At 39.1% G+C, this 19,187-nt stretch overlaps 1 protein-coding gene and 1 long non-coding RNA gene across 10 annotated transcripts in view; one reads left to right on the top strand and one right to left on the bottom strand.

The window, feature by feature from the left end:
* LOC115803651 (sal-like protein 2) overlaps positions 1-19,187 on the top strand; it is a 900,219-nt gene that overhangs the window by 765,777 nt on the left and 115,255 nt on the right. For all 9 annotated transcript variants that reach the window (XR_016391489.1, XM_089905397.1, XM_089905393.1 and 6 more), the window contains one exon: positions 7,039-7,161. The gene's annotated coding sequence lies outside the window, so the exon portion shown is untranslated. The remainder of the gene's footprint in view (positions 1-7,038; positions 7,162-19,187) is intronic.
* LOC149750238 (uncharacterized) lies at positions 691-2,650 on the bottom strand. The gene is made up of 2 exons (XR_016391621.1): positions 1,494-2,650; positions 691-1,380 (listed from the first exon to the last, which is right to left on the bottom strand). It is a non-coding gene; the product is annotated as an uncharacterized LOC149750238 (long non-coding RNA).

The following is a 19,187-nucleotide window of genomic DNA, read 5'->3' as shown; positions in this document are numbered from 1 at the left end:
AATGCTTATTGGTAAAAAAAAAATTGATATCTTCATAAAGCTTAAATCTAATGAGAGAGATATTCCTATGACTGTTAGGTAGTAAGCTCTTTGTGTACAAGCATCATTCATAAAATATTTTTATATTGCCTAATGAAGTGTGCAGAAAAGGGGAAACAGAACAACCTCAGGTATGAATTCTGAGAAACATCATTTTGTGTGAAAGTGAGTGCCTCCTTCTGTGGGGTTGTGAACAGACTGAACGTGGGCGGGGTCCCCATGATTACAGAGCAGATGGTGCAGTCTGAGCCTATGACCTGCACAGAGATATGTTCTTCTTAATGGTTGGAACTCTCACTCTTGCTGCGTGTGTGACTGTGTTAAAAATAGAAACCTCTCCCTCCTGGCACTTGTGGACTGGGGATGCTGCTCCACTTTCTGTTGGCTCTCTTCCCTGTTCAGTGAGAGGAACAGACACAGAATACTAGACATCAACTCTCCACTTATTCAATGATTCATTTCATTTTTTCCAACTTTTCTGGAAACAAGCAAGCAAAATTTACTTTTAAAGGACTAACACAAGACCTGAATAAATGAAGAGGCATATAATATTCTTGGGTAGGAGAACATAATATCCTAAAATGTCAGTTTCCAATGTGATTCCAACCAGAATCCCATTTGTTTGAACCAAACTAAAGAAGTGAGAACAAATACCTTGGAATTGTCAACTATATTTTGAAAAAGAATATTAAGATTGGGTTTTCTTCTTATGACATAAAAACTTACTCTGAACAAAACAGTACAGTATAGGCACAGCCTGCTCAGGTGACACTGACAAGAAACCACCCACCAGCCTCAAGATCACTGAGAACACTGAAATTAAGACACCAATAGTCTTTCCTTCGCAAAAGAAAAAAGAAAGAGAAAAGAAATCTAAGATGCCCATGGGAACCAGCCACTTTCAGGATTCTGTATTCTCTGTACTGTTTGCCTTCACAGAACATGCCAACATCCTGAAAATAACATAGGCTGAGACCCTGAGTCTTTTAAGCTACTAAGTCTGAGGAGATTTGTGTTCAGCTCCCACTGTAGTCTTAGTCACTGTGTCACTCAGAGCACAGAAGTACTTGGCCGAGTCTTTCCAATGGGCTGATGTTTTCCTCAGGTGGAAGGACTTCTCACTCCTCCTAAATTCAGCCTCAAAACCTTTGATACCTGAGACAAGGCTGTTTCCAGATAGGTACTTCAGGAGAAGCTGGAGCTCTTGATTGGGGTACTGCACGTACCAGAAGAGATAGGACGAAACAGAAGATGAGTAGCTGCACCTCAGCTCCAGACGGGCTCCTTCAGAGACAGTGATGTGGCCGTCAGGCTGAGTCACAGACTGGGCTCCTGCTCCTCCTGAAACATCAATGCTGAATCAATGAACTCAGCCGGAACAAAAAGTCTATTCAAAATCAGTCCAAAGCAATGTTCCATGTGTGGACAAGAGAGTAAAATGGAACAGTACTCACTCAGGAACAGGAGCACCTCAAGCATCAAGGTGAACACCAAGGTCATGGTGGAGCAGTGAGGAGGCAGTGAGCTCCTTTCTGGGAGATTCTCCACAAACAAAAGTCTGAGGACTGGTGGACTTGAAGCCAGGTTGCTGTGAGGTTGAGAAGGAATGACACAGGATTTAGATTTCTTCTTCTGATGGACGTTGTAAGGTGTGTTGGGAGAGAGGCTGTCTTAACAAAACTGCCTGCCTCTGGCGTCTGAGATGCTGTACATGTCATTGTGCAAAAAGTGGTGTCAGAATATCTCTTTAAACTGTAGGGAAGGAAGGTTTTTGTGAGATTATTCTGATCTTAATGTAGAAAACCATTTCCAGTTTACACAACAGCCCCCTCTATTGGTCAGATAGAGAAAGAAAGAGCGGTTCACAATTTTTGTGAACCTTCCTCACCTCCTTCCTGCCAGGAACCCAAAAGTCTCCGAAAGGAGTGGCAAGCACTGCAGAACGTGGCTGCTCTGAATGTGGTCTGCAGGTGAGTAGCATCTGCATCACCGGGGAGCTATTCTGAATGCAGAAGCTCAGGCCCTACCCAGACTTCCTGAGTCAGAATCTGCATTTTAATAAGATTCCTGCGCACATTAGAATTTGAGAAACACTTGTCTAGATGAAGGAGGTAAAAAAAATACCTTTTGGATTTAATAATAAAGAGATCATTGGTATTTGTGAGAAAAAACAGATTGGTTACAGGAGAGGCATGTATGAATTTGGAGGAATATTAAATATTTTTAAAGAGGAGCATGCTTGAATATTTTAAATGATGAGAAGAAATCAGTAGCAAGAAAGTCCTGAAGAACCAGACCATAGAGTTTGGACGATCAGTGGGCTGAGGTGCCAGAGAAGTCAAAGTGAATGGAGTGGGTGAAGCGTTTGGCCAGAGGCACACTATTTAAAAGGAAGAGAGATATCTTTTTTATTTTTAGGGGAGGGAAAGTGAATTATATGTGTAAAAGCAGCAATGTTTAATGTGGAAAGCAGAAAGTTGAGGAAGATTCATTTAATGATATGAGTTGTCTTTACGGTCATCTACCATGACTCATCAAAAGGTCCTGGGTAAGCTGTACTCAGAGCGAAGAGAGCCAAAGGAGATATCATAAAGTATAGAAATGATACGTTATAAAAACATACAGAATTTTCACACACCATTTCATTTACAATTGATGTAAAAAACCACGAATATATGGAGACAAACTTCTGTATGGCTGTGTTGATACATATGCTTAGATGGGGGCACATTGTCCTCCTGGGACGATGGTTTAAGTAAGAACCAGGTGTAAGAGTGGGAAACATAGCCATGTGTTGGCTTGAGGGATATAATGAAGTAGAAGTATCTTCAAGTGTTCCCGCAGTGGAAGGTTTCCAACCCACTCATATAAACCAGCTTCACAAACCAGCTCTCATTAATCAGTGCACTGGTCAAAAGTAAACTGTGGTCAGGCTGTAGGCATATCTACTGAATGGTTCTTATAAGTCACGGACAATAATAACAGCTGGGATTAAAGAATAATATGTATGGGCCCCTATCCTTGAGGAATTTGGACAAGTGAAGAGTTAAAACCAACAAATATTCTTAGCATAGTAGATATGTGCTCTTACAAAACTGTGTACAGAACACTAAAAGAGGGAGAGCGCAAATAAATATAATTTATGTAACCTGGAAAATCTTTTAAAAAGTAAATGTGACATTTACTGGGTCCTGAAGATTGAGTAGGATTTTGCCAACTTGAGAAAGAAATAATATTTATAAGAAGAAAATATGAGAGTGAGTTCATTTGATATGGCTGATGTTCAGAAATCTTGGTGTAATACTGGGGAGGAGGATGAACACTTACTGGAAGCAATACTGTAGATGGCCACAGAAACCTTGGTTTTTACTTTTGGGTCATGGGGAGCCATAGAAGGTCCTGAAATAGAACAGCAATCTAATCTGATGTGTATTTTAGAATGATAACTTCAGGGATAGATTTGGGAAGTAAGAGCTCATGGATAGGGGATACATTTCAGAAGTTATTCCAACCAACTCAGTGAGAGATTATGAGCACCTGGATGAGGATAGTAACAAGGCAAGTAAAAAGAGGTGGTTGGGGCTTCCCTGGTGGCGCAGTGGTTGAGAGTCCGCCTGCCGATGCAGGGGACACGGGTTTGTGCCCCGGTCCGGGAAGATCCCACATGCCGCGGAGCAGCTAGGCCCGTGAGCCATGGCCGCTGAGCCTGCGCGTCCGGAGCCTGTGCTCCGCAACGGGAGAGGCCACAACAGTGAGAGGCCCACGTACCGCAAAAAAAAAAAAAAGGAAAAAAGAAAAAAGAGGTGGTTGAATGTGAGAAATATTTAGAAGACAGAATTGAAATGACTTCATATATCAGTCAACTTTGACTAGGGTAATGCTCAGTACAAACAACCTCACAATCTCAGTGGCTCACAAGAACAAAGTTTACTGAGTTGTCCATGGTATGTTAGCTGTGGGTCAACTGCAGTCCCAGCACTCTGAGGCTCTGCTCCTGGATACAGGACGATTCCGTTCTGCTACTATGAGTTATCTTTCCATTCTGGACCTTGCGTCTTCTTCGCATTATGGATAAAAGCTGAAAGGACAACCACTACCTGGTAAGTGCAGGGAAGAAACAAAAGAAGACATGCCATGTGAATATATTTAGTTTTAGCTATGATATACCATACTTCCTATCCACTCACATTCCATTGGTCAAAGCTGGTCACATTGCCGTGTCCAAAGTCCACAGTGAGGCCAAGTATAGAAAATATACTCCAGCTAAAGATTAGCATAGTAAGGGTGAGAGAGCATGAATAGTCAACACATAATACACTCTAATGCTCTTGGAAATGAGCTACATGAGAGTGAGCTTATAGGGCACTTGGATGTTAACTCCCTTATGGAAAAGAAGGTATATTCACTTCAAAATCTTTAAGAAAGTTTTTTTGTGAAAACCTAGGAGAAATCAATATAAACTTATTTGCTTTTCCCATTTGTCTTCTTTGTTCTTTCTTTTTGTGTTGAAGAACATGCCTTCAATGAAGTAGGATGTAGCAACCAGTGGTGAATATTACCCTACTTTAATCAGATTATTTTAGAAAGGTTTGAGTAACTATCTAGTTCAGTTGGAATCATGGCAAAAGAGGAGGCTAGGAATCTGATTCAATGATATGACCAATATACTGGTGGGAATGGAGGTGAGTGATGTGTAATTACAGTCCCGTTAGTTGACGGAGCTACAGTGACTGGAACGCTTGTTTATCTATCATTGCATTTCCCCCTGGTTATAGAAAACACTGTAATTCATTGAATTTGCCTTTTCCACCTCACACATGGCTCTTTCTCAGTGCTGGTACCAGAGCAGCACCAGGCACAGGCTTGGCCATGGGCTGCAGAGGCCTGAAGGGCACTGTGTGCAGGCACAGAGAGATGTGGCTGAGTCTTCAGCCTGGGATCCTTTGATGTACATGCAGCTGTAACCCTCCTTAGTATTCAGAGTGATTCTTACTTATCCTTCCTCCTTTTCATCCTCATTTAAAGTCATTAAAACAGGTCCTTAGGGCTTTTTCCAGCTTCCCATCTATACCAGTGTAAAGCATAAAAAGAGCTGGAAGGGAAACTGCAGGTGAAATTGGTGCTCCCTCCTTCCTGAACATGCAGAGATGGAGAAATCTGTTCCACACTCAATATGCTGCTCGTTTCTGTTCAGAAAGACAGGCTCAGACATACACTGATCTCTCTACACAGCATTCATTGTCTTCACACATTCCCAGATAGAACCTAGAGTTACGTGACTACATCCCCCTCCTTCTCCATCACTGCCACATACTGTTCAGAATGTCTTCAGCAGCCCCTGGACTTAAGGCCAAGATGAAGTCACAGGATTAACAATGGAGCTGGCAAAGGATTCCTCTCCATTTATCCTGCCCAAGTATCCTCAGCAGAGTAATATTCTTCAGAAAATAGGATTCTGCATCTGGTTGCCCAGCCAATCAGAGACAAGGCCCCATACAAGTCCTAGAAACACACCAACAATTTCTGACCTAGACTCAGTTTCCTGTCACTCAAAAGGAGGGCTCAAACACTGCTTTCTTGAGACCAACTTCACAAACAGTGAGGACATCCCCCATGAGTCCACAGCACAAAGAGAGCTGACAACAATTCAGAAGTAGGCTGCCTCATCGTGCACAGCAATTATTCAACTTGAGAGAGATTGGGATGGCAATCTGTGGCAGGAAAAACACTTCAGTTAGGAATCTTTTATATGAACTTTCAACAAAATTTCTAAAACTTTCAAATCCTCATATTATAAATGTGCACACATACCATGTGCTAAATTATCTATTGCTTTATGTACATTATTCGAATACAGAAATCACACAATAGAATTACTATCTTTCCCAATTTACAAACAGAAAAACTAAAGCTGAAAGAGATTGAGGAATTCACTCCAGGTCAAACATCTGGTAATAACTAGAACACATATCTATCTGGTAAGGAGTCCATGGTGTTTGGAATCTGCCATGCCACTTACATTTCTGATACTCAGTAAATGTTTTAAATGGTAGAGAAGATATCTTCTAAAAATAACAGGAGTCTACTTTTTGGGTTTCTTTCTACTAGCCAAAAAATGGAACAACTTAAATGTACTGAATGACTCCATTTACATGAAATGTTCAGAAAAGGAACCTATGGAGATATAAAGTAGATCACTGGTTGCCTGTGGCCAGGTATCGGAACAGGGATTAACTATAATTGAGCATGAAGGAGCTTTTTGTGGTGATAAAAGTGTTTAAACCTGGATTATTGTAATGGTTTCATAAGTCAGCTAATTTACCAAAAATCACTGAACTGTACATTCAAAATGGATGAATTTTGTGGAATGTCAATTTTACCTCCAATAGCGTTGTTTAAAAGTAAGTAAGAATTATGTTCTATCTTGCCCGTGTCACAGTCCAGGAATAAGGCTAGTTTGATTGAACATACGCATATTAGTTTAAACAGTCATGTTGTGCCCAGAATGTCCTTAAGAGATCTGAAAATTATGAAATCAATACTCTCTGTTCCCTGTGAGCTTAAAAAACAGCTGGAAAAGAAAAAAAAGACATCCAGGGGAAATTTAACAGTACAAGATAGCAGTAATTAAGATTGTTCAGAATCTAAATCTGCTTCTGGAAATTTGGCAGTGTAAATTGACTACATAACCTTCTTTCCAGTGAACAACTGAAATAAATAAAGGAAAGAGCATGGGGAAGGTACTAAACTCAGGGAACAGTACCTTCCACACACTCAAATAGTGTTCTGGAAAGTGGAACAGGATTGGAAGATATCTCAGTGGCTAACCTCTGACTTTCCTTCCCAAGAAAAGAGATGCCACTGTGGTTAATAAAGGAAATCCTGAAAAACCTCATTAATGTCTCCCAATTTAGAAGTGCAAAGGCTGAGGTTAGGGATGGACTGCTAGACAAACAGAAACTAGTACAAGTGAAGTTCCTTTTTTTTTTTTTCCTCCAGATCAGACCACTTGATGAATAGGATACTGTGGGTATGACCACACCATCATAAAGCCTACTTGCTGTGAAGCGTATTTCTGATGAAAATACTGATCCACTGAAAAATTCACCCGGATATTGGAAGGTATGTGTCCAGAATAAGACAGGAATACCTCCAACAGCCTTGACATTCATGCAACTAGTAAGGTAGAATCCTGTAATCTACAGCAACCCACCTTACCTGAAATCGAGGAGAAGCCAATTGATCACTAGATATATTGCATAAATTAAATCTTAGATGAAGTAACTTGCAGGATATACATATTGACAGTTCTAGATAAACAAAAAGATTAGTCCAGCTTAAGCTTTTATATCAGTGTTTGAATAGCATGGACTCTAGAAATAATTTTATCTTTTGTACATTTATTTTATACACACACACACACACACACACACACACATAAATTGAGCCTCCTGCACTAAGTATTGTTCACTCATAGAGGATTCTGTAGTGAAAGGATATAAAAGACCTACAGTGCAGTAGGAGGAGGAAGAATTAAATAAATGGATTTTAAAAAAAGATAATTATAGATAGTGATAAGCACTTTAAAAAATACAATATTGTATTGAGCTAGAGAGTTGCTCTTGGGGTGAGGGAAGGCATCTGCTCTAGACAGGGTATGGAGAGAGGGCTCCACTCTGACACTTACTCTGTAACACCAGACAAGGTATTGAACCTCTCTCATGTTCAATTCCCTTTTCTGCAAGTAGCCAGTATCTTTCTGGGGGTGCTGGGCTCAGCATTGGCATTCATCACCTCATTCACTTATCATAAGAACCCTGCATGGTAGATTCTATCAATATCCACATGGTAGATATGAGGAAATGGAAGCATAAAAATTATTAAGTCATTTTCCGAAGATCACTCAGCTACCGAGTGGTAGATCTAGAAATACAACCCAAGTCTTTGGTCTCAAGCACTTTGCTACACTGTCTCCCTAAAGTAGGATGGACCCAGCCTTGCAGGGTTCCAGTAAGAATTAACTGAGAACACACATTCAAATCACCCAACACAATACCTTCCCTAGCTTAGGCACTCAACCAGCTGCAGGCAATGTGCAGAATCGTGCGGGGGGTGGGGGGGTGTTGGGAGACAGAATCTGAAATTGCAGAGGAATCGAGCCCAAGATAAATTTCAATATTTTTCTGAGATATATGTAGCAGGTTACCTGGCAGATTTCATGTGTTATCATAAGTATCCATGGTCTATCGTGTTCTTATTGTTAATGAGAAGTCAATTCATTAAGGTGTTATATTGAGAGATTGGGTGGGCATATTATAATATGAAATGAGTATACCACCCAGTATTTGCTACAATTGTTTATTTTTTCCCATTATTGACTCTTGCTCCCACTTCTCAGGATATTGCTATACTACAAGAAAGGACAGAGCAGTAGACACAATTATACTTACCAGAGAAGAAACCCCAAACTTGCACAACAATTCTGAGCTTTCTTTCCAAGGTAGCCTATAACTCTACAGGCAAAATCATCTCATGTGTTGTATATATCATTTGAAATCAATGACTTTCACATCTGGCTATCAAAAGAAAAAAACCAGCCAGTTCTCCTGAATCCTCTCTCTCCTGATTTCTGCAGTGGGAAGTTTACTGACTGGTTCAGCGATGGCAGCCTGTATTGTGACTAGGCTTCACCACAATTTTACCCAATGTCACTAGAGGGCAGCAGCGAGGCCAGTGTAAGCATCACAAAATATTTGAGCAGGACACCAGGTGGCAGTGCTTCAGCTTTCTTTCTTGCTGCATGCAGTGTGCTAGAGCCTGATTCTCAAGGAAGGAAAATAGAAAGATTAAAGAGATAAAAGATAAAAGACTCCCAAAGGGGTGACATTTGAGAAAAGACATGAAGGAATTCAGAGGTGCACCATGTAGATATTTGGGGGCATAACATCACAATAGAGAGGACAAAGGCAAGGAGCACAGGTCTTGATATAAAAACATGCTTGGAGTGTTTAAGGAATAATACCTTTCCCTGTAGCCCCTTATTCTTCCCAGCACACTATTGCATAAGGAACTTGCTAAAGCATTCAGCACTGTTAACTGATTAGTGGATGATTTCCTCATCTATTGATCCTGGGGCGATTCGTGCCTAGGTTTGGCATCTTCTTTCCTAGTTCCCTTTAGGTTCCTGTTTAAACCAGTAATGTCACCATCACTGAGACATCCAGCCACCCTGTTCTGGGGCCAAATGCTTCTCCATAGTTCAAACCGTGCTCTTTAGGAGCCCCATAAATGCTACACTCTGGCTGACAATAAAAGTTAGAGATGATATTCACAGTTAGGAAAGTTATGTCTCATTTCCGAAAAATTAAAAAAATTGGAACAATAAAATCTATCTCATAGGGTTTATGATATTTGAATTAGATAATGAATCTGAAATGCATACTACAGTGCCTGACATATAGTAAGCCCAATAAGTACCAACTTTCTTTTTTCTAGTAAAACCTTCCTTTCCTTCAATGTCCGGGTCTGTGTTCTGTTACTGCTTGTTGTTTTCTTCACATCAGTTCAATGATGGGAGCTTCTAAGAAATTTACTTAATCACTTATTTTCCTGGAGTCAGTCATTATTTTTCCCTCTCTTCTTAGGTCATATTCTTCTAGCCATACTGATTCACTCAGGATGCTAAAAGGACACTGATGAGGTTTTATTTTCATTTCCCTAATGAATAATAATAATAACATTCCCTGATGAATAATGATAATTTTGTATATTTATTAGCTATTGGATATAATATTTCTGAATTGGAGCTCCAAGATTTTGCCATTCTTATTAACTCTTTTCTTATTGATTTACATGAGCTTTTAATATATATTGCATTTGAGTCTTTATCAGAAATATGCATTGCAAATACAGTTTACCATTCTGTGCCTTGACTTTCCCCCCTATTAGCAGTGATTTTTAACAAAGACAATTTTAAAATATACTTTCATGTTCATAAGAAGCCAGTTTCAAAGTTTTATTTATTTTTTTTAACACTTTAAAAATGTTTTCACTTGGTGACTTCTGATGTGAAATCAGGCATCATTCTTAATGATATTTCCTAGAATACAATATATCGATTTTCCCTGGGTATTGGCAAGATTATTTCCACTTAAATAGACCCCTGGATTTGCCTTCAGTGCCTTGCAGATTTCTGCCAAAACCACAGTGGTGGACTTGCAGAATTCCTTATTCATCTTTATGGTTTTGCACATAGCATTGCTCCTGAATCAGAAACTTGTTTTTCAGGAAGTCAAGTAGAGCAGTGAGTGAAGGTACTTGCTATGAGCAAATGGGTTATGGAATGGGTAATGGAGATGGTAGTTATCAATACCACCTACAATCATGTGGTCATTTGCAGAAACAAGAACTATAATACTTATGACAATTTCTTTTTCATTTTGAAATGAATATGGTTATGTATACATTAACCATTTTTAAATCTCTCCCCTACTTGTCTGCCTGTGGTAACATATGAAGTGCAAGTAGAAGTTTATCTTATATCTCATTGTATCTCAGTGGTTAAGATGCAGGATTCAATGGGACAGTGTGAATGAGGTATAAGAGGAAAGAACACCACCCCAAAATGGATAAATTAACTTGGTGTACTCTCTTCGGGAGAGGGTTAGCTTGGTTTTGGTTGAATGGGGAATAACTGCATCTTATTAACAGGAAGCATAGTTTTGCTGTTGTGTTTATTTGAAAGTTGTGTTGTTAAAAGAGGTATAGATGGGTGACTAGTTGACATAGAGGGTACTGTAGTAGCTTTGTAGTGTCTCAGCTATCTGGAAATTTGTGTCCCAGAATTTGCTTCCCTGTATTGTTCTGGGTTAGGGTTGGCCACAGAAAAGACTTGCGCAAGGTTTAGAAGGTAGTTGTCATGAAGTAGCCACCTTTTTTATGCTCTGCTGGTTGGTGCAGGGCTCCAGGAACTGGGCAACTCACACATGTGGCTGCTGATGAACTAGCTCATCTTATTGTTGACTCACAACTCCTCTACCGCCCACCCGATCTCCTCCTCATCTTCTCTTTTGTCTTGGACCAAGTATGCATGTAGCATGAGGGCAAATGACACCCACTTTTCCTTGAGGTCACCCACCATTGTGAGACTGAAGGAGGTGAGAGACAGACAAGTTTTAGTGTGTCTTTGTGTGTACCATTGTCCTCATGGGTTCTAGTATCTGTACATGTCACAGTCTGTCCATGCTTTTGTCCACATCCACCTTTCCTTCCCAAATGACACTCTAACTGACTAACACTGAATTCAGGCTCAACACCAGATGCAAAGATAACAGCTTTGTATAGACCCCTCCACCAGCTCTAGCTATTGCCTGAGTTCTATTCTCTACAGTGAGTCTCTTATTCTAGATCACTTGTGATTTGCTTCTCTAACTGTACCCTGACACAAAGTCTAAGAGGAAAGGACTAAGGCAATGATTTTCATGAGCATTTCAGATAACTAGACACAGGTTTGTGATGTGAGTGTCTTTAGGTGGAACTGCCACTTTAAATTATTATGGAGCAAGTTTTCAACTTTAGACAATTTTACACATGTTCTGTGTGATGGACTTAAAGTCAAAGATTCAAGACTGAGTATGTATTAGTAGAAAGTTACTCTGGACATCTGTTCCCAAGTGAGATAGCAGGAGATTTTATTTAGAATTAAATCTCCTGATCCAGACCACAGATTAAGCAACCACAGGACTACCATTTCTTGTCTGGGGTCTGCAGGTGTGCCTTTCAGCGTGGCTCCCGCAGCAAGGGGGCTCTCTCTTATTGAGCTCTGGGGTTTTTGTTTGGCTTTTCCTATTACTTCAAGCACTGTGAGTTCCCAGAGAGCACAGAAGTAGTTTGCAGAATCTTCCACCAGTAAGGCTGAAATGGTGAGGCTGATGAATTTATGTCTTTTCTGAAAGTTTACAGAATAGCGGCCATTCTTTGCATTTTGGCCAGAAGAACTCTGATAAATAAGGAAAGTCATCTCTCCACTGGGAAGCTGCTTATACCAAAAAATATCGTACCGGCTCCAGCTTGTTTCATACTGACAGCTCAAGGTGACCGCCTCCCCTAGCTGACTGGATATGGCTGGCTGGACTTGAGTAACTTTCTGGGCCGCACCAAATCCTGTGGGAAAAAATCAGAAAACAGAGCTGAAGTAGTGAACAAAATAATGTAGGAATTAGACTAATTTAGGACCCAAAGAAAAACCAAATTGAAATCATGATAAGCTTTCTTTTCTCCAATCCTCCTTTCCTCCCCAAGTCCATGTGAAGTACCATGTGCCTGTGTGCAGTCCTTTCAACCTGAACATTTGTACCCATATTTGGAACCATCCCTACCAGAGAAGATGAAGGCCAGGAATACCCAGTGCAGGCTGGAGAGCACCATATGGCAAGAATTCCCCTGCACATATGTTTTCAGTTCTGCCTCAAGCTGAGAGTTCAGTGTCTTTGAGGGCCTAGCAGCACATATACATAGTACCTGGGTTCCTGTGTCACTCCTCCAAACAGGAAGTAGGGTTTTATGTTCATAGACCACGTGGTCAGTGCACAGATGGGGAAAAAGCCTGGCTCACCACAAAACTATGTCTACTTTTCTTCCCACGGTAATTGTTAGGCAGTATCTGAAAAGGAGCATGGAAAAATTAGTATTAAAGTTTTGAGCTGAGGGGAACTACAGATTAAACAGGTTGACATGCGTTGATAATTATTCAGCAGAATAATTTTGCCGGTCCATTTAAAATAGAATTTAGTATAGGGTATGCACCCTTCTTGTCATCTACTTACTGGTCATTTTTTTAGCCTCTCTTTACTTTTCTCCATTCTGAATCAGTGGAGTTCTTTTAAAACTCACAGATTTTCAGCTTTCTTGGTGAAAGGCAATATTATCCAAAATAATTAATGTATCTCTTTTTTTTAACTGGGTTTTAGGGCTCTATTTAGATTTTTCACTAAATAAAGTTACTTTAACATGAAATGTTAAAAAATCAGCCCCTCGGATTTTCAGAATCTATTCAGTTTTTTATGTTTTCATGAAATTATAACAGGAATAATATATTCTTTTGAAACCTGACATTGAGTCTTATTTATTAGACTTTGAGGAAGATCAGGATATTCCGGATCTTCAGTCCTGTTGCCTCCCCAAGTAGAACTGTACTTAGTAGATCATGTGTCCTGTGCTTGTCTTGATGTCACATTTTCTATCCCATTGGTCCAAAGTGTTCAGTCTCACTTGTGAGGAGCTGATTATTTTTCTCTTTGTAAAATAAAGTCAAGATAAGCATGCCAGATCTTTCTGTGACACAATGCTATAATGCACTCCTACAAAACATGTTATCTACAGGCTGTAAACACTCAGTACATGTCAGTGCCACAGAAGTTGGTAACTGACGTTTTGTATACTGTTACACGTTCTTGTGGAATGTAGCTGTCAATCTTCCATTTGGTTTCATTGTTTTAACGGAAGAATTAAAATAAAAGAACCAAAGGCAAATAGACAAGTAGAAAAGAAAGTACAGACAAGGCCTCTAAAACAGTGCTAGTCCTTTGACTTTAAGGTCAAAATAACTCATTAATGAGTGTGGCAGGGGTGAGAGTGTATTTTTAGTTGAGACATCTACTCCTCTGTCCCATTTCATCTCTGAGTGCTGACAGGCAGCCGAGGCCCTGGTTTGCAATTATGTGTAGCTAAGCAGAGGAGAGCCATGAATGCCCACAGCAGTCTGGGGAGCAGCATAATGGCAGGATTTCCCCCTTGTTGAAATGGCCCTGCTCTGAGTTCCTGACAGTAAAGGTGCAAGGTCCCTCAGCTGCACTATAGCAGCTGTCTGTGAAATGTAGTTTCTGGCTGGATCAAGTCTGAATGTGTATAACACCCAGGTTGGGAGATTTGGCCTGCCTTAAACATTGTTCTCCCTTTCCTTGTGGTTTAATGATAAATGATTATATATAGTAAAGGACAGTCCAGTGATCAATATTGAAGGACATATGGGAAGGAGATTTATTACTTCAAATTTCCAAATTTAGTAAATTAATCTGTGATGGAATCTGAAGGGCTTACCAGAAACAAATTCATTATGAATCATGCTGTGTTTGCAAATATTCATTCATGTTCTTCTGATTGTTTTCTTGCCTCCAATTTCGATTCTAAGGTGAAATATGTTCACTGATCCTCGACTTCCCTATAAAAGATAAGCAAGAAGCCATCACCCCCCTTCCTTCCTACTTACCCGCCAAATCATGGGAACTGGTAACTTCACAACAGCAAATATCACTCAGACAAATGAGAACAAAACAGGGTTCTGACTTCTGTTATATCTCCAGTTGTGTACTGGAATAACAAATGGTAGTGTCAGGAAAATCATATTCACTTGTGATGTAACGCTGTGCTTAACTTATTAGAAGTTGTAGGAAGCAAGGATCCACAGGTCCTCTAAATCCAAATATTTGGCCATGTGTTTGTCATGAGTGCACATACATTGTTTGGTGCAATTCTATAATTATTGTTATAGTTGTCACGAAGACAAAGCTTCTCATAACATACTGTTTAACCAGTGAAAATATAAAAACTATTAACAGTATAAACGCTTTCCAAAATAAAAATATTTCCTTCTCTTGACATTGAAAGAATGAAGATTCTTTTCCATTTTATCCTGAAATTTCATCTAATGAAGTTGTTTATGCCAAATGATCAAATTTTAAGCATTTTATTTTTGTTTCAGCACCTCATAAAGAAACCCCAATGAGAATAACTGAGTTATTCTGTTGTAGATTGTCTTCATACTCTCCTTGATTCCTTTATGGGAATTCCAAATTCACATATCATATGAGGGCACAGAATCACTACTGGGGTCCCCAGATCTTCCCTAGTCCCTCCCTGTGACATCCTTGATGACTGTTTTCTCATGCTGACCATGCATTCCCACCTAGGCATTATATCTTATTTTAATCTTGTATATTGCATTCAAGTGAAAGCTACTCTACTCATATATACATTCCATCCCAAATTTGTTATTAAACTGTTCAAACTACTATAAAAAAAGCAAATCAAACTTTGAGACCAGGGGAATTCATATAGTGACGTCTTTGTTTTCAAATTTTAAATATAGTCATCATGCTGTACATTGCATCCCCAGGAGTAATTTATCTTTAACTGGAAGTTTGTACCTGTTGAACACCTTCACAGACTCCCACCCCCATCCCCACTGATTCTGACAATCGCCAATCTGTTCTCTGTACCTATGAGTTCTGCTGTGTGTGTGTGTGCCTGTGCTTTAGATTCCACATACAAGTGATTTCATACAGTATTTTTAAAATTTTAATTTTCATACAGTATTTGACTTTGTCTTCACTTAACATTATGCCCTCAAGTTTCATCCATGTTGTAAATGGCAGGGTTTCTTTTTTTTTTTTTATGACATTATCCTTGTTCATTCATCTGTCAGTGGACACTTAGGTTGTTTCCAAGTCTTGGCTATTGTAGATGAGCTGCAATGAAGAGATATCTTTTTGAGATGGTGCTTTTATTTCCTTCAGGTATATACCCAGAAGTGGAAATGCTGGATCGTATAGTAGTGCTCGTTTTAATTTTTTTGAGGCATCTCCATACTGTTTGCCATAGACATTGCACTAATTTATGTTTCCACTGACAGTTCACAGGGTTCCCTCTTCTTTACATTCTTACCAACACTGTTTTTCTTTTCTTTTTGGTAATAGCCATTCTAACAGGTGTAAGGTGATACCTCATTTTCATTTTGATTTTCATTTCCCTGATTATTAGTCATGTTGAGTATCTTCTAATTCACCCATTGGCCATTTGTATGGCTTCTTTGGGAAAATGTTTATTCAGATGATCTGCCTATTTTTTAATCAGATTGCTTTTTCTATTGATCATATGATATTTTAATATATTTTGATATTAACCCCTTATCAGATATATAATTGGAAAATATTTTCTCCCATTCCCTAGATTGCCTTCTCATTTTGTTCATGGTTTCTTTTGCCTCACAGTTTGATGTAGTTCCACTTGTTTATTACTGCTTTTGTTGTCTTTGCTTTTGGTGTCAAATACAAAAAATCACTGCCAAGACTGATGTGAAGGAATTTGCTCCGTATGCTTTCTTCTAGGAGTTTTATTGGGTTAGGTCTATGTTCAAGTCTCTAATCCAATTTGAGTTGATTTTTGTGTATGGTGTAAGATAAGTGTCCAGGTTCATTCTTTTGCATAGGGCTTTCCATTCTTCTTAACACCATTTATTGAAGAGACTTTCCTTTCCTGAAAGTATATTTTTGGCTTCTTTTTCATGAATTAATTGACTATGTACACATGGGTTTATTTTTACTTTTATTTTTTAACATCTTTATTGGAGTATAATTGCTTTACAATGTTGTGTTAGGTTCTGCTGTATAACAAAGTGAATCAACTATATGTATACATATATCCCCATATCCCCTCCCTCTTGCATCTCCCCCCGACCCTCCCTATCACACCCCTCTAGGTGGGCACAAAGCACCGAGGTGATCTCCGTGTGCGATGCAGCTGCTTCCTACTAGCTATCTATTCTAGATTTGGTAGTGTATATATGTCAGTGCTACTCACTCACTTCGTCCCAGCTTACCCTTCCCCCTCCCTGTGTACTCAAGTCCATTCTCTACATCTGTGTCTTTGTTCCTGTCCTGCCCCTAAGTTCATCAGAACTTTTTTCCTTTTTTTTTAGATTCCACATATATGTGTTAGCATACGGTATTTGTTTTTCTCTTTCTGAATTACTTCACTCTGTATGACAGACTCCAGGTCCATCCACCTCACTACAAAAAACTCAATTTCGTTTCTTTTTATGGCTGAGTAATATTCCATTGTATATATGTGCCACATCTTCTTTATTCATTCATCTGTCCATGGACATTTAGGTTGCTTCCATGTCCTGGCTATTGTAAATAGGGTTTCAATGAACAGTGTGGTACATGCTTCTTTTTGAATTACGGTTTTCTCAGGGTATATGCCCAGTAGTGGGATTGCTGGGTCATATGATAGTTCTGTTTTTAGTTTTTTAAGGAACCTCCATACCGTTCTCCATAGTGGCTGAATCAATTTACATTCCCACCAACAGTGCAAGAGGGTTCCCTTTTTCCACACCCTCTCTAAAATTTATTGTTTGTAGAATTTTTGATGATGGCCATTCTGACCAGTGTGAGGTGATACCTCATTGTAGTTTTGATTTGCACTTCTCTAATGAGTAGTGATGTTGAGCATCTTTTCATGCATTTGTTGGCAATCTGTATATCTTCTTTGGAGAAATGTCTATTTAGATCTTCTGCCCAGTTTTGGATTGGGTTGTTTGTTTCCTTGATATTGAGCTGCATGAGCTGCTTGTATATTTTGGAGATTAATTGTTTGTCAGTTGCTTCGTTTGCAACAAAATATTTTCTCCCATTCTGAGGGTTATCTTTTTGTCTTGTTTATGATTTCCTTTGCTGTGAAAAAGCTTTTAAGTTTCATTAGGTCCCATTTGTTTATTTTTGTTTTTATTTCCATTTCTCTAGGAGGTGGGTCAAAAAAGATCTTGCTGTGATTTATGTCAAGGAGTGTTCTGCCTATGTTTTCCTCTAAGAGTTTGATAGTGTCTGGTCTTACATTTAGGTCTGTAATCCATTCTGAGTTTATTTTTGTGTATGGTGTTCGAAAGTGTTCTAATTCATTCTTTTACATGTAGCTGTCCAGTTTTCCCAGCACCACTTATTGAAGAGGCTGTCTTTTCTCCATTGTATATTCTTGCCTCCTTTATCAAAGATAAGGTGATCATATGTGCGTGGGTTTATCTCTGGGCTTTCTATCCTGTTTCACTGATCTATACTTCTGTTTTTGTGCCAGTACCATACTGTCGTGATTACTGTAGCCCTGTAGCATATTCTGAAGTCAGGGAGCCTGATCCCTCCAGATCCATTTTTCTTTCTCAAGATTGCTTTGCCTATTCAGGGTCTTTTGTGTTTCCATGCAAATTTTAAAAGTTTTTGTTCTAGTTCTGTAAAAAAAAAAATGCCATTGTTCGTTTGATAGGGATTGCTTTGAATCTGTAGATTGCTTTGGGTAGTATTGTCATTTTCACAATGTTGATTCTTCCAATTGAAGAACATGGTATATCTCTCTATCTGTTTCTCAATCTGAAGAAATCTGTTTAATTGCTTCCATCAGTGTCTTATAGTTTTCTGCATACAGGTCTTTTGTCTCTTTAGGTAGGTTTATTCCTAGGTATTTTATTCTTTTTGTTGCAATAGTAAATGGGAGTGTTTCCATAATTTCTCTTTCAGATTTTTCATCATTAGTGTATAGGAATGCAAGAGATTTCTGTGCATTAATTTTGTACCCTGTTACTTTACCAGATTCATTGATGAGCTCTAGTAGTTTTCTGGTATCATCTTTAGGACTCTCTATGTATAGTAGCATGTCATCTGCAAACAGTGACAGCTTTACTTCTTCTTTTCTGATTTGGATTCCTTTTATTTGTTTTTCTGGCTAAAACTTCCAAAACTATTTTGAATAATAGTGGCGAGAGTGGACAACCTTTGTCTTGTTCCTGATTTTAGAGGAAGTGGTTTCAGTTTTTCACCATTGAGGATGATGTTGGCTGTGGGTTTGTCATATATGGCCTTTATTACGTTGAGGTAAGTTCCCTCTATGCCTACTTTCTGGAGAGCTTTTATCATAAATAGGTGTTGAATTTTGTTGAAAGCTTTTTCTGCACCTATTGAGATGATCATATGTTTTTTATCCTTCAGTTTGTTAATATGGTGTATCACATTGATTGATTTGCATATACTGAAAAATCCTTGCATTCCTGGGATAAAGCTCACTTGATCATGGTTTATGATCCTTTTAATGTGTTGTTGGATTCTGTTTGCTAGTATTTTGTTGAGGAGTTTTGCATCTATGTTCATCAGTGATATTGGTCTATAGTTTTCTTTCTTTGTGACACCTTTGGTTTTGGTATCAGGGTGATGGTGGCCTCATAGAATGAGTTTGGGAGTGTTCCTGCCTCTGCTATATTTTGCAAGAGTTTGAGAAGGATGGTGTTAGCTCTTCTCTAAATGTTTGATAGAATTCGCCTGTGAAGC

The sequence above is a fragment of the Delphinapterus leucas genome, chromosome 2 (genome assembly GCF_059928025.1).
Source record: "Delphinapterus leucas isolate spDelLeu-1000000601 "Yukka" chromosome 2, BTC_Dleu_Yukka2, whole genome shotgun sequence".
NCBI classification, from domain to species: Eukaryota; Metazoa; Chordata; class Mammalia; order Artiodactyla; family Monodontidae; genus Delphinapterus; species Delphinapterus leucas.
This window is presented reverse-complemented; position numbering and strand designations above follow the sequence as displayed.